The sequence below is a fragment of the Lissotriton helveticus genome, chromosome 4_1 (assembly GCF_964261635.1).
Source record: "Lissotriton helveticus chromosome 4_1, aLisHel1.1, whole genome shotgun sequence".
Classification (NCBI taxonomy): Eukaryota; Metazoa; Chordata; class Amphibia; order Caudata; family Salamandridae; genus Lissotriton; species Lissotriton helveticus.
The window spans coordinates 1,648,492,067-1,648,517,788 of record NC_136063.1 but is presented as its reverse complement, the minus strand read 5'-3'; positions in this window follow the sequence as shown (position 1 = coordinate 1,648,517,788).

Below are 25,722 nucleotides of genomic sequence, written 5' to 3'. Positions count from 1 at the left end.
CATGGAAGCTTACCAACACTGCTACTTGACTGCTTGCATGCACTGTTTGCATAATTCACTATTATGCTAATGAGGCCATCTTAAATTAAATAGTAAATTATTCCCCTGATGCGTATATAAAAAAACAGTTCCCGCCACTGAGAGGGGGGGGACACATTTTTTGTACAGATGTTTGCATTGAGGAGCAGCAGAACTTCCGAAATGGCCTAACCCGGTGCTCCATGCTCTATGCTGTGGTCGTTGTAAGAAAAATATAAATGACACAACAATGGACCAATTGATGAAGTGGGCTGCCTAAAAAGTGTGTGTGTGCATATAATAAATTACCTACATTTTATGAGAAAGGTAGAAAATCCAGTAGCTGAGGATTAGGTTAAAGATGAAGGTATTATTGATCTTGGTTCTCAGAATGGTCTAATAAGCTCTGTAGTTAGCCCCACCAGGAGCAGCCTCCCTGCTGCTCAGTCCATACTCCAACTGACACTCCACATCACAAGCATCCTCACATTCCATTACATCACCATGCACACAACATTCCACACATCATACTTCTCACTGGCTGAGCAGCACGGGCAGAGAAACAGGAAAGATGCACAATACCATAAACCAGATATAACACATCGTGCAGGAAAGATGCTCAATACCATAAACCAGATATAACACTACATTTGTAGTTTCTGTACAACCAGGGGTCAAAAAAGGTGTTAGATATATTAGCGTTTTAATGTAATGTTTTAATGCTCTTCCTAAGTGTTTTATCTTGTTCATTGTTGGTATACAGTCTTTGTTAATCTCTTAATAACCATTTGATTTGGCCCTATTTAGTACCCTATTCACTAATTGCTCTCACTGTCGTGGTGTAGGCTACATTTACATTCCTTCTTTAACCTCTTGTGTCTATTGCAAGCTTTTTTACAGGCATGGTAGTGGGGTTCCAACCTCCATTCTTTATCATTCTGCTCTGCCTCTCAAAATTGGTATTGTATGAACTGATATGCAAGCAGCGTCTCGTTTAGACCAACTCTCTGAATTGATTCGGCGTGTTTTGCATTGGTAGAAAACTGCAAATGCTTTAAGCATCGTTGTGACACTCACTGAATGTTCTAGATGCACATAAGAAATTTTTTTGTGAATAATAATAGCATATCATCATCTCTAATAGGGTCACTTGAACACTTAGGGGTCCATTAGGATGACGGGCGGACTTTGCCCGCCCGTCATCCCATCGTAAATCGGGACCGCCCACATAAAGGGGGGGGGTCCCGGGGGTGCCATTAGGATGTGCCTGCCACAGTGGCGGGCACATCCTGTATTTTCAGCATTGTGGCAGGCGGTGCTCTCTGCACCGCCCGCCACAATGCTGAAAATGCACTTTCACATTGTCATTTGCAAAGCGGCAGGCACCGCGCGGTGCCTGCCGCTTTGCAAATGACAATGAAGGGGGGTACCACAGGTACCCCCCATGTGCACCCCCCACCTGTACTTCACTCTGGGGGCCCGCAGGGGCCCCCCAGAGTGAAGACCGCATGCCTTGGTGGCAGCGCCGCCGCGGAAAGGCACTTAACACCACACATCATAATATGTCTGGCGGTGTCTATTAGACACCGCCACCATATTATTCCTTTTCCGCCCCGGCCGCAAGGCGACCGGGGCGGAAAAGTGGCGGGCGGTGTTTCCCTCCGTTGCAGTCCCCCCGCCATTGTAATGTGGCGGGGGGAAAAGGGTGGCGGGCGGGCATTTATGTCGGGCGGATCGTAATGGAGCCCTTACAATCAATTAGTGTTAAAATGTACAGAACAGTATTTGGAGACGTGTTACCGATACTAAAAAATTAGCTGAAAAAAACATACATTTGTACTTATTCACCTTTTGAGTTCGCACTGTCCAGACTTTTTACGGTGATAAATGTGAGTCCAATGCAGTAAAAAATGCCAGAGCAACAAAATGAGCGTGAAAAACTTGTATGTATGCTAGTACCCCAATTTTAACCAATGTAAAAACTGATGCCTAATTCAGAAAACAGCCTGTTCAAATGTTATTTGGCGCAATTTTTAGTAAATGAGGTGGAAGATATTGGGGAAACGAAAATAAGCTCCTGGGACTTTCTATTTTGCTTCAGCACAAACGTGTGTGACCCAGGCACAATGTACGAATGGCTTGCACCCCGTGTAATTAGCATCAGCAACAGAGCAAGCACAGCACTTTCAGAATGCAAATATTGACCTCTTTTCCTGCAAACACATGGGGCTGCTTAAAGGGAATAGCAAGCCCTAAATCAGTCAGTTTGATTGGCTGATTCGGGTCTTAGTTCTGCTCAGTTGTTGCGTTGGCAGTCGCTTCCTTTATGACAGCTCACTACGTGGTTTTTCATGTGCTGAATCCGGGTATCATTATTATCCTCTCAGCGCAATTAAATGAGAAGAGAATATCATTTAGTTTTACTGAGAACGAGGGCGTCGCTGTGCCGGCAGAAATGAAATCAGTTAATTTCTCCGTAAATTTAAGACAACTCTTGCTCAGTCCTCAGAGCTCCTAGTGATGAAAAATCGTTATGAGACCAGAACATTTTTTTGAGAAATAACTTTAATATACCTTTTTTTCAGCACAGCCAGTTGTAATAACCCAGCAAAGTGCCAATATGAGGAGGTCACGGCTCAAATCAAGCTGGTGCTGGAGAAAACAGGAATTGACACATCATTATTTAAATGCCACTCTTCTGAAATCTATTCGGCGGCTCTGCAGGAGCTGTGCGTCGGCGAACTAATTCTCCGCGCTGCCCTTAAGAATGCCAGTACACATGCTTCTGGAACCTTCCACCACAGGTTATTAACGTGCTACTCAGGAGGAGGGGGTAACTGAAGTGAATTATTCCACAGTAGTTCATCTGTACACGCACGTGTATACTAGGGTGGCAGGTCAGAATATTTTCTGTAAATGTTAAAGATATTAGGCCTCATTTATGAGAAATGACGCATCACTGCGTGAAAGCAGCGATGCGTCACTTCTCAGTGCGCCCTCCTTGCGACATACCTGATGCGTCATATTTAATATATGATGCATCATGTCGCAAAGAGTTACAGATACGTCAGTATTTCTGACGTATCTGTAAGCGCAAAAGTGACGCATTGCTGGAGTGTGTCACAAAAGTGACCCAACTCCAGCAATGCGTCCTTTCACATGGGTTAAGCCCCATGTGAAAGGGCCTGCTGTGAGGCAGGCGCAAGATTTTGATGCAATGGCGTCCTAGAAGTGATGCAGTGAAATCTCATAGATTTCACTGCGTCACTTCTACGAGGCTTTTTGCGGGGGAACGCCCCCCCGAATACATGATACCTGACGCAGGTATAATGTAGCGCAGGGGTTTACAAAGTGACGCATCTGCGTAGATGCGTCACTTTGTAAATAGTGCACAACAGGAAGCATGTTCTACGCCGCCGATGAGTCACAAAAAGTGACAAATTGGAAGCGCAAAACTGACGCATGGCCTCATAAACGCAAAATGGTGACGCAGAATGAAACGAGGGGCCCTTGATTCGTCCATATTTCACATATATTCATTAGCATTGGTTTGAAAGGGGGCTCCTGAAGTATTTGGGCCCCCCTATGTTTCAGGGGTCACGTTACGCCCCTGGATATGTCACCGTTTCTCCACTTACTGAAAAAAAACACGCAAACATATATGTAGAAAGCGAAAATATGAAAGCTACCCCTTTGGCTAGTATGAAATGCAAGACAACCTTTACTTTACATCAAGGTTTATATGTAGCAGCAGAATCCAAAAACGCTTTTGTGTTGGATGACGAGATGTTTGTATCATCCTGATGTTTAATTGAACATAACATATTATATATTCCAGTCCATCTTGCATCAGAAATACAGTAGAGGGTGAATTGATTTCTCTCTACCGTTGTGGGAATTGGAAGTGGTACCTTACTGATCCATGTCATGTTTTTAACATTCCGTCATCCTTGCTTTGGAAAGAAAACAAAAGCATTCTCAGCTCTCCTGTTGCTCTGAAGTACCCAAATGATAACACCCAGCACTTCCAAAAGCTCACATTGAATACACATATGAGCAAGTGAAAAGAAGTTCTTCTGAAATGTTCTCAATGTGGGTATGATGTTTACATTGTCAAAGCTTAGATGAGCATTTTATTTAGAAATTAAACCAATATGAATATATGTGAGGAAGTGCACTGTCTGTAATTATGGGAAGATACAAGCAAGGATTTAGGTGGGCCGGGTCTCACCGGTGCTGAGCACCGGCAGTTTTTTAAGGGGGGCGTCAAAAAGGGTCTCTATCGGGCTATGTTTTGTGCCCTGGCACAGGCGGTCTGTTTTTTTGGACTGTTGTGACAGCAGGCACATCGATGTGCGCCTGCTCACACAGCTCCCTTCTCACTAGTGTGGGCGTGCTCACACTGCTCACTTCTCAGTAGTGGAAAAGTTACGGCATGACCTCATGACAGGTGAGCGTTGTAGGGGAAGGGAAATCCTTTAAAGAGAGTCATTCTCTCTCTGGATTTCCCTTCTCTTTATGAAACTCAGGAGCAGCAACCTTGTCATGATGTTACCATGGCTTCAAGTGGAAGATTCTTCAATATTATGTACAAGCCATAGTTGCTGCTTATTTATGTTATAAATGTTATGTTATGCATTTTGCGATGCAGGGCGCACTACGAAATTCGTTTTATTTATTAAATTGTTTACTTACCTCCAATTATCTATATTGCGGTTTTTAGCACCCCCCACCCTGCCCCTCCCTCGCCCCGTCTTCCTGCCCCAACGTAACTCCCTCCACAGGCGGCGGCTGTTGACAAAGCCAATAGTCCTCACTTGTTGTAGGTATGAGGTTACGTGTTGTATCATATATCTGGATGCAATGACAGTAACAGCAAAATACAAGTATGCTAAGATTTTTAGCTTATGTGTTTTAAGCCATGCCCCTGATTACATTGGCCACGCCTCTGTGTGAGACCCCCACGTTTTTTCATCCCAGTTAAAGCCCTGGATACAAGGCATTATTTACACAGGTTTGTATAAGCACAACTTCCAGAAATTGGTGGCTCTCCTGCCCCCCACCTCTTGTATGCCCACCTAATTTGGATTGTGTGAGACGTTGTAGGTTCCACCTCCTCGTAAACTGTTGCAAGGAACAGCCACCATTGGAAATTATATTGGTGGCCCTTATTTGGGGTGGCCCCTCAAGGTCCATGTCTGCCACCCTTGTTTCCTTACCTGATTGCCTTGGAAAGAAAACTGCTCAAAACTCCTCATTGTGCTTGGAATACATTCTTCCATTATGTCTGGGACTTTAATTGTATCTTTGCCAGTCACAAAGAAAGTGAATAGGAAAAGTCCCATGTCATCTTTGTTGGGTAAGCCAGTGAAAGACTGAAAACGATCGCTCACAGTGGCGCTCATTAAAGTAATAATTAGCGTCTCCTATAGTGTTTCCCGTTTGTCTTTAACTGTATCAAAGATATTTTTTTTCAACTCAAACCATGTCCCATTTAAACGAGACTCAGAGAAAAAAGAGGTTATATTGTAAGTCAGTGCTTAATTTGAGCAGGTTTTTTCAGGTGCTCAGCACCTGCACTTCTTTCCCAGGGCCGGGGCTACAATTTCTGATCCTACAGGTGGTGGTCTCAATATTAATTGTTCAATTCAAAATAAAAAGAATAACATACATTGCAAGATGACTGGCTGGTAAATGTGCATAGGCAGGCCGGCATACGCCTGTCCAGGCAGGCATAATTGTGTATCACCATGTTAGTGATGATGTCATCACGCTGATCACAAATCCAAGAAGTCATCGACAAACTATGGCTTGCATTCTATTCCCCTAGTCTGCTGCACCCTGCCACTGCCTAAACCTCCCATTGGATTATTGTAGCTGGGGGCTGGCTCATGACGGAGTTGAGGCAAGGAAGCTGCAAGAGCGCATTTGGAACTTGGGAGTGACGGCTCTTGAGGAAGAATAAATGAAAGTAAGTGTGGAATTTCCACTTGCTGCATAGCCAGAGTAGCATATCCGGCAGCCCTGCATTGCTTCTATCCTCAATGTGCTCCATGCGGCTGTGGCCAAACACAACTTTTGTGCGCCAAGGAGTCACCAGTAGAATCTGTGCCTTGCTCCCCAGCATGGTAATTGCTGAGCATGAGTGAGTCCAGTAGGCACCACAGCCATACTTACCGGCATTGGCAGCATTACTGCTGGGGACAATGCCTGTGCTGTGGCAGGCAGGATCACAGCAAGCTGAGCAGTGGATGCCAATTCCGTCGCCATCCTTCGACCTACTAATTACACGCAGCACTAGCAGTGACATGACCTGCTAACCTCAAGCAGCACCTGTTTCGCAATAAACCCTGTCATATCACACTGATAAATATATGCAAAAAAGCATTTTCATTTGGTGTACATTTTGTTTTTGCACTCGGTATAGGTAAGAAAGTAAAACACATCATCTTCCGCTTCTTTAGGAATGACAACAGGAAAACACATATTTCAAAATAGCAGGGACATGTACATGCTGACGACAGGGGTCATAGGCAGCAGCAGTATTAGAGAAGAGAGACAGCAAGAGTAAAGAGGAGAGGAAACAACAAGAGAGGAGAGAGATCAAATGGAGCAAAGTAGAAGAAAAGGAGGAGAGCAAATCAGATACAAAGAGAAAGCAGCCATTATGTGAAAAAGAGAGCATTAAGAAGAGAGAAGATAGAATGAAAGGATGTGGAGGACAAGACAGAGAAAAAAAACAGACACATCATAAAATGGAGACACAGCTAATTACTGCTAGAGCGTGATAGTGAAGAGCCAAGATCGAGGGGAGAGAGAGCACAGCATAGATAAAAGTGAAGAGAAAAAAGGGCAGGGCTAAAATGAATAGAGGGCAAATCAGAAATACAGGGTGTGACAAAGGTTATAGAAAACAATTAGAGAGGTGAGAGGATAGACTCTTAGAACAAAGACTTAGGAGACAGACAACAGATCAAGTTTAGAAGATAGAGACTGAGGCAGTGAGAGTGTTGAAAGTGGGGCTCACCGGAGGAAGACGTGAGCGATGGCCTCCTTGGCAAAATGTTCAGCTCCTGCACTTCTTTTTTTACAAATTAAGCACTAAGTATAGCTATTCAAATCATGTAAATAAAATAGATAGGTTAGAGCAATGGCGAATCCAAAAAAGACTGACTTGTCCCACCTTTTTGGGCAACTACAGTTATCTCAATTACTTTATAACCGAAGTATAAACCATACATTTAGTTTATTCAGAATCAATGTTTCGTGGTTGATGTTTCATTCCTCCATTGCAGTTCATGTGGAATAATCATCTTTAAGACCAGGGCCGGCTAGTTGTATGTGATTTCTGTATATATTTTAACTGCTACAGTTTTAATTTGCTGGAACCAAAGTCCGCTAAAGGGCAACAATTCCTCAGCACCGAGGCGTGCTTTACTTACCCCCTCATCCCGGCGTGGCCAATTGCGGGCTGACGACGCGGGACAGGGGCGCCATCTTGGAGGGAGGAAGGGTTGGCGGTCCAGTGGCAGGACGCCTCCCGCCCTCCCGGATACTTAAGGAGCTGTTTCCTTAAGGCTCGCTGTACTTGCTACTCTCCCCTGAGGCGAAAAGCCGGGGGTTCTCTACTCTTTTCTTTGTTGATGCGCGCAGACACGCGGATTGATTTCTAACGCTGTTACTGCAGAAATTTTTAAAACCTGTATATATTTTAACTGCTACAGTTTTAATTTGCTGGAACCAAAGTCCGCTAAAGGGCAACAATTCCTCAGCACCGAGGCGTGCTTCACTTACCCCCTCATCCCGGCGTGGCCAATTGCGGGCTGACGACGCGGGACAGGGGCGCCATCTTGGAGGGAGGAAGGGTTGGCGGTCCAGTGGCAGGACGCCTCCCGCCCTCCCGGATACTTAAGGAGCTGTTTCCTTAAGGCTCGCTGTACTTGCTACTCTCCCCTGAGGCGAAAAGCCGGGGGTTCTCTACTCTTTTCTTTGTTGATGCGCGCAGACACGCGGATTGATTTCTAACGCTGTTACTGCAGAAATTTTTAAAACCTGTATATATTTTAACTGCTACAGTTTTAATTTGCTGGAACCAAAGTCCGCTAAAGGGCAACAATTCCTCAGCACCGAGGCGTGCTTTACTTACCCCCTCATCCCGGCGTGGCCAATTGCGGGCTGACGACGCGGGACAGGGGCGCCATCTTGGAGGGAGGAAGGGTTGGCGGTCCAGTGGCAGGACGCCTCCCGCCCTCCCGGATACTTAAGGAGCTGTTTCCTTAAGGCTCGCTGTACTTGCTACTCTCCCCTGAGGCGAAAAGCCGGGGGTTCTCTACTCTTTTCTTTGTTGATGCGCGCAGACACGCGGATTGATTTCTAACGCTGTTACTGCAGAAATTTTTAAAACCTGTATATATTTTAACTGCTACAGTTTTAATTTGCTGGAACCAAAGTCCGCTAAAGGGCAACAATTCCTCAGCACCGAGGCGTGCTTCACTTACCCCCTCATCCCGGCGTGGCCAATTGCGGGCTGACGACGCGGGACAGGGGCGCCATCTTGGAGGGAGGAAGGGTTGGCGGTCCAGTGGCAGGACGCCTCCCGCCCTCCCGGATACTTAAGGAGCTGTTTCCTTAAGGCTCGCTGTACTTGCTACTCTCCCCTGAGGCGAAAAGCCGGGGGTTCTCTACTCTTTTCTTTGTTGATGCGCGCAGACACGCGGATTGATTTCTAACGCTGTTACTGCAGAAATTTTTAAAACCTGTATATATTTTAACTGCTACAGTTTTAATTTGCTGGAACCAAAGTCCGCTAAAGGGCAACAATTCCTCAGCACCGAGGCGTGCTTTACTTACCCCCTCATCCCGGCGTGGCCAATTGCGGGCTGACGACGCGGGACAAGGGCGCCATCTTGGAGGGAGGAACGGTTGGCGGTCCAGTGGCAGGACGCCTCCCACCCTCCTCCACAGGATATAAAATAATGGGGTCATTCCGTCCGCGCAGCGGGCGGGCGCAGCGGGCGCGCCGGCGGCGCGCCGAAGGCGGGCCCGTCTGCGCCCGTCCGCGCCAGACACGGGCCTAGGGCCACCCCCCCTGGTCAAAATGTCCACGCAAGCCTTATCTCCTACCCACGCTCGGCTTTGGTAGATCTGCACCCGCAAACCTCGCAACACTGCACAAGGTACAGCCCTGACTCTTTGCCATCAACTGAATTGCAATGTAAATATTGTCAAATGTCTACCCCTTTATTAAATAAAGGAATAGATGGCGAAAACGGGAATAAAACAAATCAAATGTTTAAAATAGCCCTGATTAACGTGCGCTCCTTACCCAAACATAGGCAAGAGGTAGCCGATGTACTTACTGACAGGAACATAGATATTATGTTCCTGACAGAGACCTGGCTGGACAAAGCCTCGGACCCAGACCTCGTGATAGCCGTTCCACCTGGATACAACTGCTACAGATTAGATAGAAGTGGCAAACGAGGTGGTGGGGTTGCAATCATTGCCCGTGACTTTTTTAAAATCCGCACTACTGCCTTACCTCTAAAGGCATGTGAGGCGCTTCAATTCGATATTTATCTCTCACCATCTTACAATTTTAAAGGTACATTACTTTATAGAAGGCCAGAAACAAGGGCAGATTTCCTGACAGAAATACTTACTATTCTGGAAACCTCTGGCACTGACAACTCGATAACTCTGTTAGGTGATTTTAATTTCCATTTGGAATGTGGCGAAGACAAGGACACCATTTCATTGCAATCTGAAATGGAGGTCTTTGGTCTAGCTCAGCTGGTGAAAGGACCTACCCATAAGGCAGGCCATACCCTAGATGGTATCTTTACCAACTTGGAAAATATATCAGTGTCTGATATCTTACCCATGACATGGTCTGACCATTATTTGGTTTTGGCAACCATTCAAATAAACAAAGTTATAACATCCTCTACATCCTCTTTGCGAGAATTGTTTAAGGTCTGGAAAGATATTAATATTCCCTGCTTCAAGGAGGCGTTAGTGAACTCCACTCCCAAATGGGCAGATGACCCAGATACCGCTGTCGAACAATATTACACATGGATAGGCCAGGCGGCCAACAAACTGGTACCTGAAAAAAGAATGTCCAGAAATAGAAATACCCCTTCAGCCCCCTGGTACACTGAAGAGCTTAAAAAATTGAAACAGCAATGCCGAAACAAAGAAAGAACATGGAGAAAAAAGTATGATAATAAGGATAAGATAGTGTACAAGGAACTCTTAACCCAATATAAACTTCTAATAATAGAGACAAAAAAGAAGTTTTATACAGAGCAAATCGAAAGCGCCAAAAACTCACATAAAAAGCTTTTCGAAATAACTAAACATCTTGCGGGATGTGCCCCAGATCTTAACCCTCCGTGCTCACAAGAGTTCTGTGATTCACTAGCAACATTCTTCTTCACCAAAGTAAATGACATATTCTCGGCATTTAACCAAGGTGAAGATCAAAGGATTGGGAAAACAAATACTTCCCCTCCAAGCAACACCCTTTCATGCTTTGCAGAGGTAACAGATGCCAATATCCAAGACATCGTGAAAACAATTAAATCTGGATCAGCCTTGGACCCCTGCCCTTTAAACACCCTTCGGTCATTAATAGATACTATAATTCCAGTCATCACTCAAATGACTAATCTCATGTTTCACACAGGAATCTTCCCTAGTCAGCTGAAGAAAACACTACTTAAACCACTCCTGAAGAAACCTGGCTTGGACAAAGCAGAATTAAAAAATTATAGACCTATAGCCAACCTACCTTTTATCGCGAAAGTAATTGAGAAAGCTATGAACGTTCAACTTGCGGGATTCATCGAGCAATACCATCTGCTCGATGAAACACAATTCGGATTCCGCAAATATCACGGGACGGAAACAGCCCTCATAAAGGCAGCAGACGACATCCGATTAATTAGAGACCAAGGTGGAACCGCACTATTGGTGCTCTTAGACTTATCAGCTGCCTTCGACACGGTTGACCATAAGATCCTAGTCAACCGTGTCGAAAGGATGGGCGTGCAAGGCACAGCGAAAGACCTAATAGCGTCTTTTCTAGCAGAAAGATCCCAGGCAGTCATACTGGGCCAGTATGAGTCTGCTGAACTATCACTGCCGTGTGGGGTACCACAAGGTTCATCCCTTAGTCCGACACTATTCAACATCTATGTGTCGGACCTCGCAAATACCATCAAAGCGCACGGGATGAACCTTACCTCATACGCAGATGACACTCAGCTGATACTGGCTGTCAGAAATGACGGGGAAACAGTGGCGGAAAATTTCAAGACAGGTATACTGGCCATTGGAAAATGGATGTCCGAAAACTGCTTGAAATTAAATTCCGACAAAACCGAGGTGGTCATTTTTGGCCACCTCAGCCCAAGCTGGTCCCCCACTTGGTGGCCATCATCTTTCGGAATTGTGCCTGAACCAGCTACGAAAGTGAGAAACTTGGGTGTCATCTTTGATGACAACCTAAATTTCATGGCTCACGCAAACCAGACAGCCTCCAATGCCTTCTACAAGCTGCGATTGGTAAGGAAGATTCTTCCGTTTCTCCCTACCATCGTGGGAAAGACATTGGTTAGCGCAATGGTCCTTTCAGCGCTGGATTATTGCAATGGCTTGTTTGCAAATGCTCAAGCGAAAACTATCAAGAAGTTGCAGACAATCCAGAATGCAGCAGCCAGGCTTCTCCTCAACATTCCTAAATTCAAACCTATATCCGAATCCTTGAGGAGTCTCCACTGGCTACCTGTTAGGAACCGAATTAAGTTTAAGACGCTATGTATCGTCTATAAAGCACGGCACCATCAAGCGCCTCAGTTCCTATGCGACCATCTCGTCCCGTACATTCCCACTCGAATGCTACGATCTGCAGGACAGAATGACCTGATAGTGCCTCGAACCAGACTGGTCAACTGGGGAGACAGACGTTTTTTAGTCGCCGCCCCAAGATTGTGGAACATGCTTCCACAAAACATAAGATCAAGTCCAAATTTATTGTCCTTCAGAAAGAAATTGAAAACCTGGCTATTTAATCTCTGAAAACTATACAGACCATATAGGAGGGTAAAACAGTACAGCGCCGAGACGCCTGCGGGCAATTGTTCGCGCTTAATAAATGCCAAAAATAAATAAATAAATAAATTTCATAGAAACATGAAATCATGGAATATCATTACTGAGGAACCATTTTATCTAAACTTTTGTATGGAAATTTTCATGATGAATGCTATTGACCTTTTTGTAGAATCCAATTCATATAAAGTCATTTTGGTCAAAATTGGCTCCTGAATGCTTATTTATTATGTGTAAATGCAATGGTTGCAGGTCTTCATTTCAGAAAATGTTTTGTTGGAGATATTTGTTTCCGTGCTTTACTTCAGGGAACACAATTTCATATGTATATCATCTACAGTGTTAGACAATTACTTTGGATGCTTTTAATTCTCTGAGCCATCACCAGCTTTTAACAACATCCATCACTGTCCCCTCACAACAATCCTAAACACCATCAATCCCTGCCTCCTAAAGCCCATCACCATGCCTAAACAACACTCACCCCTGAAGCCTAAAAGCCCTGTGCTCGCCAAAAATCAACCATCTCTGAACCCTAAAAGCAGTCACTACCCCTAACCCCACCCATTCCTGAACTCTCGACCCTCCTTCTATACATAAACTCTGCCCATCTCATACCCATTAAAAAACCCTCAGCACACCCAAACTCCACCCTTCTTGTACTCTAAAAAATCCTCACTGCCCTTAACCCGTTGCGTGCTAATGACGAGCTCAGCTCGTAATGAGGCACGGTTGAGCTGCACTCATGACAAACTGAGCTCGTCACGGCCTTTGGAACGTTCGCACGCGGGGCTGATTGCTGAACGTTTGAAAAACGGGTGCGGCCGTGATGAGCTCAGCTCGTCATGAGTGCAGCTCTGCTCTGCCTCATGACGAGCTGAGCTTGTCACCAGCACGGCGGCGCCGTGCGCGGCCCACCTCCCCCGCACAGGAGGTGAAAAAACCCCACAGGGAAGGGGTTAAACACCAGCCATTCATGACCCATAAGAACTCATCACCCTAAATTACTCAGCCGTGAACCCTAAAAACCTCTGTCTACATCTAAACTCCACCCATCCTGAGTCCTTAAAACCCCTCACTACCCTAAACTCCACCCCATCCTGAACCCTAAAAACTCTTCACCATCCCAGCCGCTATCCATTGTTGAACCTTAAAAAGCCTCACCAGCCCTAAATTCCTGCCCATCCATGAACCCTAAAATCTCGACACCCATACACCCCACCTATCATTGAAGCCTAAAACACTTCACACACCTAATCACCACTCATCTATGAAACCTAAAAAGCCCCAACCACCCCTGCACTCTACCCATCTCTGAACCCTAAAAACGCCATTGTATGCCCTAACACCAATTATTTCTTAGCTATGAGAACCCCATCATAACGCTAAACATGATCCATCTCTGAGCCCAAAAACACAAGAGTAGTACTAGACTCCAACCAAGTTTAATGCAATTTTGTATTTTCGTTGAAATTATCTTTACTTTAAAGTGCAAAATGTTTCCTTTAATTTTCAATTTTATGTATTTCCTTAAACTTGTCTTTCCTTAAAATTGGTTTTCCATGATTTGGTTTCTTCCATTGTGGTTTCTATGGCTTACTACCAGGCCAGCTACATCACTGGTGGCGCCCTGTGCATCGGTCTTTGTTGGTGCCCACCACCCCTATTAGCCTGCTTCACATTTGTTTGATTTCTTTTGTGGCGCTGCTCATCCCGGTGTGGGGTGTCAGAGAGCTTTGTATCGCACAGACATGTGCTACATTGCTGATGAATCATGGAAGTGTGTGGGAAGTGTTGCATGGGACGGTGGGAGCTGTGAAGTGTGTGGATCACGTTGTCATTTATGCTGGTGGGTGTTGTATGGTTGGCCACTTCTTTTGGAGTGGCATGAACTCATGACGATGTGTGGCACTGTGTTGGCATAGCTATACTGGTGGCAGTTTATTGCTATCAAAATTAGCATATTTTGGTGGCTTTGGATTCGCAAAAGATTAAGAAGATAAATGGTGGAGTTCTGAGCCTTTGCCTGCAATCTGTGTGCAGTTGATTGATGCTGGGTTGTGGCTTATTCCTGTATTGGAAGCAAGGATTGTGAATTGTGGGATGTGGGTGGCAGGGGATCTCTGTTGCAGAGGAGATGGCCATCTGAGCTTTCTGAAAATAGCGCAGATCTGTGATCTGCGTGTTGAACATTGTGCTTTGCAGGTGGCACATTAACCCTTTGTGTTGTATTGTGACGGGCCGGAACTTCAACTGGATGGGGTTCAGATCTCTCTTGCAGGTACATTGATTAACAGTGTTTTCTTGACACTTTTGTTATCGCCTGGAGGTTGCTGACCACACGTGGAGTTCTGTAGCAGGTGTCTTTGACCTCCTGGGTCGTTTCAGGTTGCAGCACCTCCCCCCAAGTTTGGTGCCCAGTGCGGCGGCACCGATAACACCCCCCTAAAGCTGGCACTGGCCAGAACAACTTAAAGTAGTGTGACATTTTCTGGCCAATATATAGTCTATGAAAATGAAATGCAGTCTTCAAAGGAAAATGCTTGAAGAATAGTCCAGTAATGAAGTATCAATAAACCATAGCGGGCATATCTGGAAATGTCTGCCAAAGCATTGAAGGCCATATTTATCAAGGGGTTGAGTCACTTTTGTACCACGCAACGTGATGCGAAAGAGATGCAACCCCTAAGATGTGATTTATGAAGCTACACAAGGCCCCCTTATGTGGCCCTGATTTGCTTGATAAATCTGGAGTAATGAAATACAACACAAATGGCTGTGTTGCGGTACTCTGTCCAAGGGGATGGATTCCATGGGCATTGCTTGGGTGTTCCCATGTAACACCCATGGAGTTTGATGCATTCCCAGATTTACCATGACTGGAAGACCTGGGAAATGTGCCAAATGCTATCCATTCCCAGGGGACAGATTTTCTATGTGTGCTGCAATCCGCAGCACAAATAGAAAGAGGAATATGTCTCAGAGTATTGTTTTTGTGCAGGAAGTTCTGCCTTCCTGCACAAAAACAATCCTGCTTGCAATACAGGCACCCTTTTACTATCATGCAAGGGTGCTTGCATTGGCGCTAGGCAGCACATTGTGCAGTAGTGCTGGGAAAAGGCAGTAATGCTCCGTATTGTGATAAATACGGTGGATTCCTGTGCTTTCCTTGTAATGCAGCTCAGCACGCCAAGCTGACTTGCTGTGCTGCACCACTATTTGATCAATATGGCCCTCATTCTGCAGTATCCAGTTTGTCTGAATGAGAGACAGTACCTTTATATGCTTTGGTTGTGATGTAACAGGATGATGACCCCCCTTGCAGCAACGTCAGTTCAGTGTGTTTTCCTCCCTGCATTGTGCTCCTTTAAAATGCACATTTGGTAAGTTCATCTACTTTGTATGCCAAATGAAGGAACTGTGAGATATCCTTTTAAAAACATTGACCACACAATTAGTTCATCCGGGTGAATATCCGGAGGTCTAGCCTTTAGACATCCAATCTGCTAATTTTCCGTTGTGGTGCTCATATTTAATTTTCATGTAATGTAAAATGGCTAGAGAGGTACCTTTTTCTGTACTATCCAAGGCGTCACAAAATCAAATTTTTTTTGGAGACAGCCTTCTCCAATGAAGTGGATGCTGCTTCAGGAAATAAATGGAGCTGGACAGGAATGTATAGATAAGTCTGACTGGTTGCTGCATTTCTGGTCTGTCACGTGCTAAATGAGCCTGATCGGTTCCTGTGTATAGAAACATGCCCCAAGGGACCAGTTTACAAAAAACTACTACTTTCTTACAAGGTGCCTAGACCACACTGTTCAGATAATGATAAGGTCCTGGAAAATACTAGAGTTAAAGGATGTACTAGTGTCGCAGGGATTCCGTTCTCATACAGACCTGTGCATAGAGACTTGGAACCTCAGTGAATTAGGGTGTGCCAAAACTCACCTTAGTACCCAAAATCCCCTACCAGACTAGCTACAGTGTCTCATTGGTTATTACAAACTCCCAATGTTTAGACAAACCAGAACATGGACTTAGAACACCTCAGGTAACATGGAACACATGAACACTCTTTCGTTATACAATCATTTCAATCCAGAACAAGGAGTAAATGAGGACGCGTGCACATTTGAAATGTTTATTTTCTAATGCAGTGTTCTCAAGCGCAGTATATTAGCTAACACAAACAAACATATTATAAGAAACAAAGTAAATAGCATAGTTACTAGTCCATAGAATACAAAGGGTGAAAGCATGTTAAAATGCTAGAAGGAAGAAGGCTAAAAGACACCTAATCCTCACCCTCCCTTGCTAGTATATTATATTATATCTAAGAAGGTCTCTTTGGGTTTTATCAGGGTGGCCCCATACCTCAGATCCTAGTGGTAAGGGATCACATCATCTTCCACCAGCTCTCTGCTTGTGAAGCACCATCAAGTCTGTGTGTATGCTCTGTGCAATGCAATATAAAACGTGCCTAAAGCCAGAATTTGGCCGTAGCTGCATGTACGTTATGTCTAGGAACGTGCGAAGATCAGACCTCATAACAACCACTGTGTCGAGATTTCCTTGAAGGCTTCAGCACTCACTGCACAGACACAGCTCACCAAGCAAAGCTGATATCAGAGCAATAACATATTATTCTCGTGTGAAGCAAAACATTCTACTAAGTTCAAAGCTAAAGTAACAATTATGTGCCGTGTGCAGAAGCAGCAGAAAGGTAAAATGGCGTTTAAACTCCTAATAAGCTCATGCTAACTTAACACAGTGTGTAGGCAAAGCATATCTATATGACACTAGGAACATGAACCTTTTTTCATTTGTGGAACCACACTTTGGTTCAGCATCTGCAGACTCTAGGCCGTAGCCAATCCACTATCCATTTAGATGAACCACGAGAACTGATTCTAAACAAAAGCATTCACTTGTCAGCGAGATGAGCACATTTAAATGTTGCATACAAAGTGCCGCAAAATCAGGGCAGAAGTCGAGGATAGAGGAAGGTAGGCGGTGTCTACCCACTATTTTCACAGGGTGAACACCGTCTCCCCTGCCAAAAAGCTGGGAAACAGGTAAATATGCAGAGCCTGTCCTTGTGTAACTTTCCAAGACCGGGACACATTCAGCAGTGCCTGCACATTGTCTGCTTTCTCTTTGCAGCAGAACTATGGAGGCAGGGAACGTCCTATTACTCACCGGTAATCTTCATTACTCCTGGTCCCGTTGTCCTCATCCCATTCCTTAACTAAGTGGAGATGACTATCTCCGCGACAGAAAAAAAAGAAAAGTAGCATGCTGGGATACCTAACCAACTCCCTCCCACTGGGAGTACATAAGCGGTACCAGCCCAGCATGCAGCCTGAAAATAACAAGCCAACAACAGGAAGGCCGTCCGCCAGGGAGGGAGGGAGGAGCATAAGGAATCAGACCCAGGCACCACCGGGCAGTCACCCGATCGGGAACCAAACAGGCCAACCCAGCCCAACGGCCAAGAGCAGAAGAGAACAGGCTGCACAGGGCGGCAGGGCCGAAGGCCCAGGAACAAACACAGCAGAAGCAAGACTCCATTAACCATAGGGCCACCTCAACACACCAGGGGAGGCCACCAGCATAGTCGCAAAGACCAAAGAGGGCAGAACTGGACAAGCAAACAGGCCCCCACCAAGAGTAACAGCCAGGAAGAGAAGGGGGCAGGGAACCCAGGCAGGGCCCCCCAGCCGGAAATAGCCACAACAAGGAACCCGGAGGCCAGAAATCCACAGAAGGACCAGGCCACAGTGCAGGACCGACCAACGGCCAACCCCATTCGAGGTACCGAAGAGCTGCAGGAATCAAAAGGCCACCCCACCGGAAAAAGAACCTGGGGCACAAGAAATGACCAGGCCCGAGGTACACCCCCACAGCAGGAGACACCGGGACAAGAAGCCCAGCAACCTACCCAACGGAGGCCAGGGAGAGCAAAGAAGCTCAACCCGAAGCAGACCCGGCAAAAACCAGGACAAACCCAAGAAAGACAACAAAGAGGCCCAACAGTGGAACCGGGGAAACCAAATCCCCAGAACCGGAAAGGAGAAAAGAACACCAACCAAGAGCTGACCAACCGCCAAGAGGAAGGCAAACACCAAGAGGTAGAAGGGCAAAATAGGAAAGACCAACAAAGAGGCCAACAGCCCAACCCCGCAGGAGACCCATAAATGCCCAAGAAGCCAGCCGGAGAACCAGCAGTCCAGCCAGCCAGCCAGGAGGCACACAACACAGTGCCACCTGTACCTGGAAGGAGAGGCAAAAAGAACCCCCAACTAAGACGGGACACAGGGAAAGGCACATCAGGCCCCGTAACGGCCCCAGCACCACATCCAGCCGAAAAGGAGCAGCACAGGTAAGGACAGAAGACCAGACCAGGACCGCGACAGAGCCCAAGAGAACGAGCGGCCAGGAAAGGACCCAATCAGGGAACGAAAGAGGACCCCAAGCAAACCAGGGCCCCACAGCACAAAGCATGACACAACCAAACCGAGAGCCGCGCCAGCGACCCAAACGCACAAGCGAACAGGAGGCCAAACACAGGGACCACAAGGGAAAATCTGACAGAGGTAGAGCCCATGCCCCAGAGCACACCGGAACAACCCAGGCACCAGAACCCAAAGGAGAGGAGCCCGGAGAAGCCACTGGTGCACCACCCAACAGGGGAGCGGGAACAGACTCAAACAAGGGGAGAAGGAACACCCCAGAGCCAACAAAAGAGCTAGGGTCACAGACATCACAGGCTGAAAACTGCCCGCGAGGGAGCACAGGCCCAACGACAGGCCCTCCCAAAAGGGAAAAAGCCAGGGCCCCAGAACCGAGGCAAAGCCAACCGCAACCCAAGAGCAGAACGAACGGAGCGGGAAGCAGCAAAGCGGCCTACGGACCATGGGAGGGCGATACCCAACACCCACAAGAAGGGAAAGGGCATTGCAGCCAGGGCAGGGCACAGTATCCGGGAACCTGAAGAACAAAGGGCCACCCAAGGCAGAGGCCAAGGAAGACCAATGACCACCAGCCACCACAGGAGGCAAAAGAAGCGGCAGGATAGAAGGCAAGCCCAACAAGCCAACACCCAACACCAGCCAGAACCCATCAGGCCCCCAACCAGCACAGCCCCGGAGCTAAGAGCCCAACCAGACCAAGGGACCCCCAGAACCGAGGAAGGACACAACAACCTCCCCCCCCCCAGAAAACAATGGGGAGGACCCAGCGAGCCAGCGGAAGGCAGACACACCAAGCACAGGGCAAGCCAAAAGCACCCTGAAGAATGCAAGAAGCGCCCAACAGCAAACACCCGAGGCAAGCATGCCCCCAGACAAGCACGCACCAGGTCTGAACCCACAGAAGGGCAGGAACCAACAGGCAGAAGGGCCGCAGGCAGCAAAAGGAAGTCCAAGAACCGCAATGGCACCAGGACCCAAAAAGGGCAAAACACCTGACAAGCAGCTAGCGGCGACCATAACAGGCAACAGCAACAGGCAGACCCAGGTGCACCCCAATCCAGGCACCAACCAGGGCAGACCAGGGACAACAGAAGCCCACAGGACAGGACAGCCAGAGACCCAGCAGAGAACAGAGCAAAGAGGCAACAAAGAGAAGCCAACAAACCTCGGGAGAGACTGTCCAAAGCGAGCCATGGCCCAGCAAGCAGACACATCCCAAGGAGGAACCAGGTCCGACCCGGCCAAGCCAAAGGGTGGGCAGCAGGTGCAACAGAAGCCAAGGCCGCAGCCCAGCAAAAGCAAGCAAGAAGCCACCATGCAGCAGGCACCAATGGGACAGGCCAACGGGAGACCCACAGGAACCGACTCCCAGCCCAGATGCCAACCAGCAACAAGCGCAGAGCAAGCGAAAAGCCAAAAGGCTAGGAAACACACAACCCACTGAGGAAGCCCCAAAGGCCCAAGACAGGACAGCAAAGGCAGGGAAGCCAATGTCGCAGGCAGCCGAGGAAGCCGAAGGACCGCCAAGACCCCGGGAGCAGGGGGCAGCAGAGGCAGCGAACCAGGCCAGAGACACGAAGGGCCCAGGACTGAGACAGCAAGCAGACCTATGCCCATGCAACCAGCAAAGCACAGAGGGCCAGCACACAGGAACAGGCACCAGCAAAGACAGGAATCCACCAGCACCGGGAGAGACCTGAAACCGACTTAACATAACATCTAACAGCCCCTGAGAGAAAGCAAGTAACCCAGACAGCAAGAACCAGGGAGACCAGCGGAGGCCAGTGCAAAGACAAAGGGTGCAAGAAACGCCAGCAGGAGGCCTTGGGACCATACCCCGGCACTGCCCATAGGCCCAGGCGTACATTGCGGCAGCGACCAGAAGGCCAAGCAGGCAGCAACCCAAACACCCGAAGAGGGCAAGGGGAAGAGACACCACCCAGGCCTGCAAGCAAACCCCATGGAAAGCAGAAGCGAAATGAACCCGGAAAACCCAGGCGAAAAAGAACAGAGATGCAGCAGCAGGGAGCAAAACCACAAGTGCGTGCAACAAAGACACAGGAACGAAGGCTGCAGTGCTGACCCCGTCAAACAGTCCATGTCCGAACCTACAAAACCAGAAATAGTAGCACCTGTCACTGCAAAGGAAGCCACACCAAAGGGGCACGTATATCAGCTCCACATAACATCCACATAGTACAAAAACGTGAGTCACAGCACACAAGGAAGGGAACACGTATGGAAACACAGGATGTAGAACGGATGCCAGGCTCAAACCCACTGACACAGGCAAAAAAATTGGCAGCTCCAGCCGCACACCACAACCATGCCCACTGACAAGAATCAGGAAAGAATGGCCAGAGGAGATGCGGGCAAGGGCAGAAGCGCATGCATGGGGCCCCGGGTACAAACTCTGACATCTCCAGGAGACCCTGCACCCCAGGTAGCACCCAGAAGGAGAGCCAGCTAACATATCCCCAAAACAGCAAGGAGAAAAAAGGGACTGCTACGCTGTACTCACCAAGGGGGCAGGAAGGGCGCACCACAAGCCCACTGCCCCCAAACCCCAGTCCAGGCGCGCTCCAGGAAACCAGCGCCAGGAGGAGAAACCCGCCGAAAACGACCTCCGAGGCCACAGCAAGGCCCGCCCCTACATTAACCCAACCGAGCAGCAGGGGCAGCAGGAAGAAGAGGAGGCCGGCAGGACATCAAACGGCAGGCAGGGGGCCCAGGAGCATTGCCCAGCAGAGTCCCAGGACCTGCCAAACAGCACCAGCAGCATGTCCCCCACACCGGCCAAGTCACAGGGAGACGCGCACTGCAACCCAGAAGAGACCTGGAGGAACGGCGCCCCAGCCACAAAGGGCTGGTCGGCAATCAACGCGGCTCCTGGCAAGCCCGGCAAGCCAGGAGAACGCAGAAGAGGATGGCGTGGACAACCCAGCAGCCCCGACGAGACGTCCATCAGGTATGTCCAAACATGTCCTATTCTGTCGGAAGATAGAAAAAAAGAACAGGCTGCATGCTGGGCTGGTACCGCTTATGTACTCCCAGTGGGAGGGAGTGGGTTGGGTATCCCAGCATGCTCCTTTTCTTTTTTTCTGTCGCGGAGATAGTCATCTCCACTTAGTTAAGGAATGGGACGAGGACAGGAGGGACCTGGGGGTAATGGGCTTTTGAATTTATATTCCAGTTTAATGTCTGCCTTGTCCCAAAACAAAGGCCCAATTTAAGGTGCCATCAGCCCTCCTTTTGTCAGAGTTAGTTCTTGGCTGTGAGCTTTTAGAGCCTCACACCTCGATGCCAATACAATAGAAGGACACAAAGGCACACAGCTTGTTATCACTTCATCACTTCACAAGTAGTAAAGACATACTAAGGTATGCAGGTAAGCTTTTTCCTTTGTTCAATCCCTGTAAATGAGATACATGCGTGGAATGTTAGAATGTCAGATGTGTCAGTCTGTGCAAGTATTTACACAAATACCAATTTAAATACTAACATGTTTTTTATTTCTTTTATGTAGAGTGACAGAGCTCTTTAAATCAGATGCACACATTATACATTGGCAATAAATCATACATTTGTGTTAAGAAATGTACAGAATTTTTACATAAGGTACACAAGGTGTAGGAATGATGATATGTCCTTCATAGCTCACTGTGTTATATTAAAAGGATTGCAATTTATGAACTGCAAGTAATAAAATGATCTCTGTGTTAAATGCAGTATCCCACTTACCTATTTACATAAAATAAAACCTGCCATCTGTATGTTATGCAATGTACTTTTTAGGAGACACTTTAATCCTCTATGCTAATTTGAATCAAAACTGTGACTAGACAAAACTAAGATCAATCCAGCAAATACTTTAACCAACAGTGTTATTTGATAGTTATTATTCCTTGAAATTTACTGACACACAAAGATCTCCGCAGAAGGTGCCTTAACCCAATAAGATATTTTAGAATGCAGCCTTTGCAACCTATTCAACCAGAATAGATTTACTGTCACATTTCTCTTTGTTGCCAAGTGTTCAGTGGCACAGTTTAAAAACGTAAATGTAAACCTAGAGGCTCATAGTGCTGCTTTGTGTTACCTTTTGTTAGATAGATGTTTCATGGGTGGTGTCGGCTATTCAAGTGCATCGATCCATGTATTTGGACACAAACCCACATTTACCAAGTCTTATAGACATAGGCTTGTGCCCAAATGGGGCACCTACTTGAGGCTGGCTTAATGAGGAGACATATCTTTATTTCTCCTGGGTTTTTCCTCTTTGTATGTGTGCTGAATTGTGCAGTAAACATACAAAGAAGAAAAAGCCTCAAATGATAGTTTTGGTTCAGGAAGGTATGCTTCCTACACAAAAACTATCCTGAGCCAACTCAGGCACTCTTGCACCTTGACGCAAGGGAGCTAGCATTGGCACTAGGCAGTTACATGTGCACCAGCGCTTGAAGAGAACAGAACTGCGCCATATCTTTGAAAATATGGTCCTCCCCTATTCTCTTCCTTTCAAGCAATGCTGCACAGCAACTCCACTTGCTGTGCTGTGCTGCATGAAATCTTTGCAAATCTGGTTCTCAATGTCAGGCTGCTTTTCATGAATTTGTCCCTCATGACTGACCCCCTTTCATTGCCCCACCTTGACCCACAAGTTATGTGTTCTCGGAGTTAAGTGTTTCCAATTGCAGCACAAAATATATAAGATTTGCCTAGGATCACACAATTTGGCGAAGTAAGGAAGCCCGGATTGTTCCCAGGTTTTCTGCTTCAGACTGTATTTACAGTCATTAGATGGCTATCTCTTTTTTCACCTTAATTTCTCCTGTTTTCATCAAATGTTAATGCTTTGTATTTAAATCTTGGTGCATCAAGGTGGAATATGGGTAGCATACAGAACTCATATCAAGTCAATTGCCATTTGCATCTTATATATGCCCTAGATTTTTATTATACATGTAACAATATAGTTGATTAAATCACATACCAGAGGTATTTGCCTACCACTCATACTAAGGCCCACTTCATTTTCCCCTTCTTATTGTATGTATGTAAAAGTGCATAGACAGATGTATCTATGTTGCACATCTCAACTTAAACCTATTGTTTGATGTTTAATTAGTGAAACAGGCTGATGCACACTTACTTGTCAATTTGTAGAAACCACACCACAGCAAAAAGTGATTTCCAAACATTTGAAATCCTGTGTATTATTTTACAGTTCCAATCAGTAAATGTTGAAGAGCAGTTTTCCTTGAAAGGAAACACATTGCTTTTTATAGCGGTGGATATTTGAGAGTGTTGGTGTTAGACCAGGCATCCTTGGCGTGGTTTCTCCTAACTTTTTAACCCTCGGACCTCCTGTTTTGCTGACATTTTTTTGCTTCCTTTAGGACTCTTGGCAGGTTACTGCTGCTAATCAGTGCTAAAGTGCATGTGCTCTCTGTTTAAAACATGGTAAGATTGGCTTATCCACAACTGACATTTAATTTACTTAATTGTGCCTAATAATTGTGAAATATTAAGGAAAGATACATTGACCATCGAATCCATTTTGTGTAACTGACCAATACCTGTTTTTGCTCTTCACTGTGCAGAGTAAGTTAGAACATATAGGGGTCCATTAGGATGTCGGGGGATGGCACCACCGCGGTGGTGGCGGGCGGAAAAACAGCTTTTTCCGCCCGTGAGCAGCGGTACTCACGTCCGCCACATTAGGATAGTAAAACATAGGTCATTTCTCGTCCGCCGCGGAGCACCGCGCACCGCCATCAAAGTGCGCCCGCCACCGAGGTTGCGGCAGCCAATCGAGACTCACCGCTATGCCGAATGACGTCCGCCCCGCTCGACAAATTAGGATGACCCAAACAAGCAGATGCAGTGCAGCGGAGACACCGCCCAGTCTGAGCAGGCGGAAACAGTCTGAGCAGGCGGAAACTCAACAGTGGAGCAAGATAGCCAAGACCCGGTCATGAATGCCATGGACCCAGCCCTCCACATGCATCCGGTGATGTACCTCCTACAACACTATCATCAGATGGGCCGCCGTGGCCGCCGCCGCAGGTACGCAACTACCCAAATGCAACACACAACACACATGCCGACACAGGGTCCAATCACCACACAGGCACCCTGCTGGGGGACACAACACATCCACAAGGGCACCCACACATGACCCACCTGACAACGGGGCACCCCCCAGCATCTGGGACACACATCGTCCTCCAACCAGCAGCAACGTCCCGGTCCCAGTCACATCACCGCCGCGGTCAACACATGCGCACTATGCAAAAGGCAGGGCCACTCCAAGGCATGGGCAGGGCACAGAGACCACAGGGACACACCACCCCAACCACACATCAACACACCCTATCAAGTCACAGGCCAGGTGCCCATCCTGTGCACCCCCATGCACACCGACAAGCACTGCAACAACAAGCACAATACACACTCTCTGCACCACACAACATACACCCAGGGAGACAGCCACTGCAGGAGTGGCTGACAAGGAACACACAACACCAGTGCCACACACACTGAAGGCTCACAATCCTTCCCAGCACATACACACCCAAACAAACACACACCCTGGGTGTAGCCACAAACACAACACACACACAGGGATTTCTCAACAGATGCCTGCACAAGAACAATACACAAACACTACAGGAACACATACTGAACTCCAACAGAAACAGACATACCCTGTCATCCAAACTGGGGAAAAGCAATGGGAGCACAGACACAACAGGAGTACACAGCAACATCACTCAGGAACAAAACACACACACCATAACACAAATCACACAAGAAGTGCATCTGGACAAACACACACTGCCACATCAAACCGACCACAGATGCACATGAAACCCCAATCAACAAACACCACAAGACATCAGGGGATGCACATCAGGCAATGCCAAGGCCACATACACACAGCACTGCATGCAAAACAAGCAGTCTGTGCATAACAAGCACAACAGCCACACACACACATGATTGACACAATCTCATCACACACACCACAAATCATCACTGCACAAATACAAAAGCACACCCAGGAACTGAAGCAATACCACACCCAACACCCACACATCCAACACAA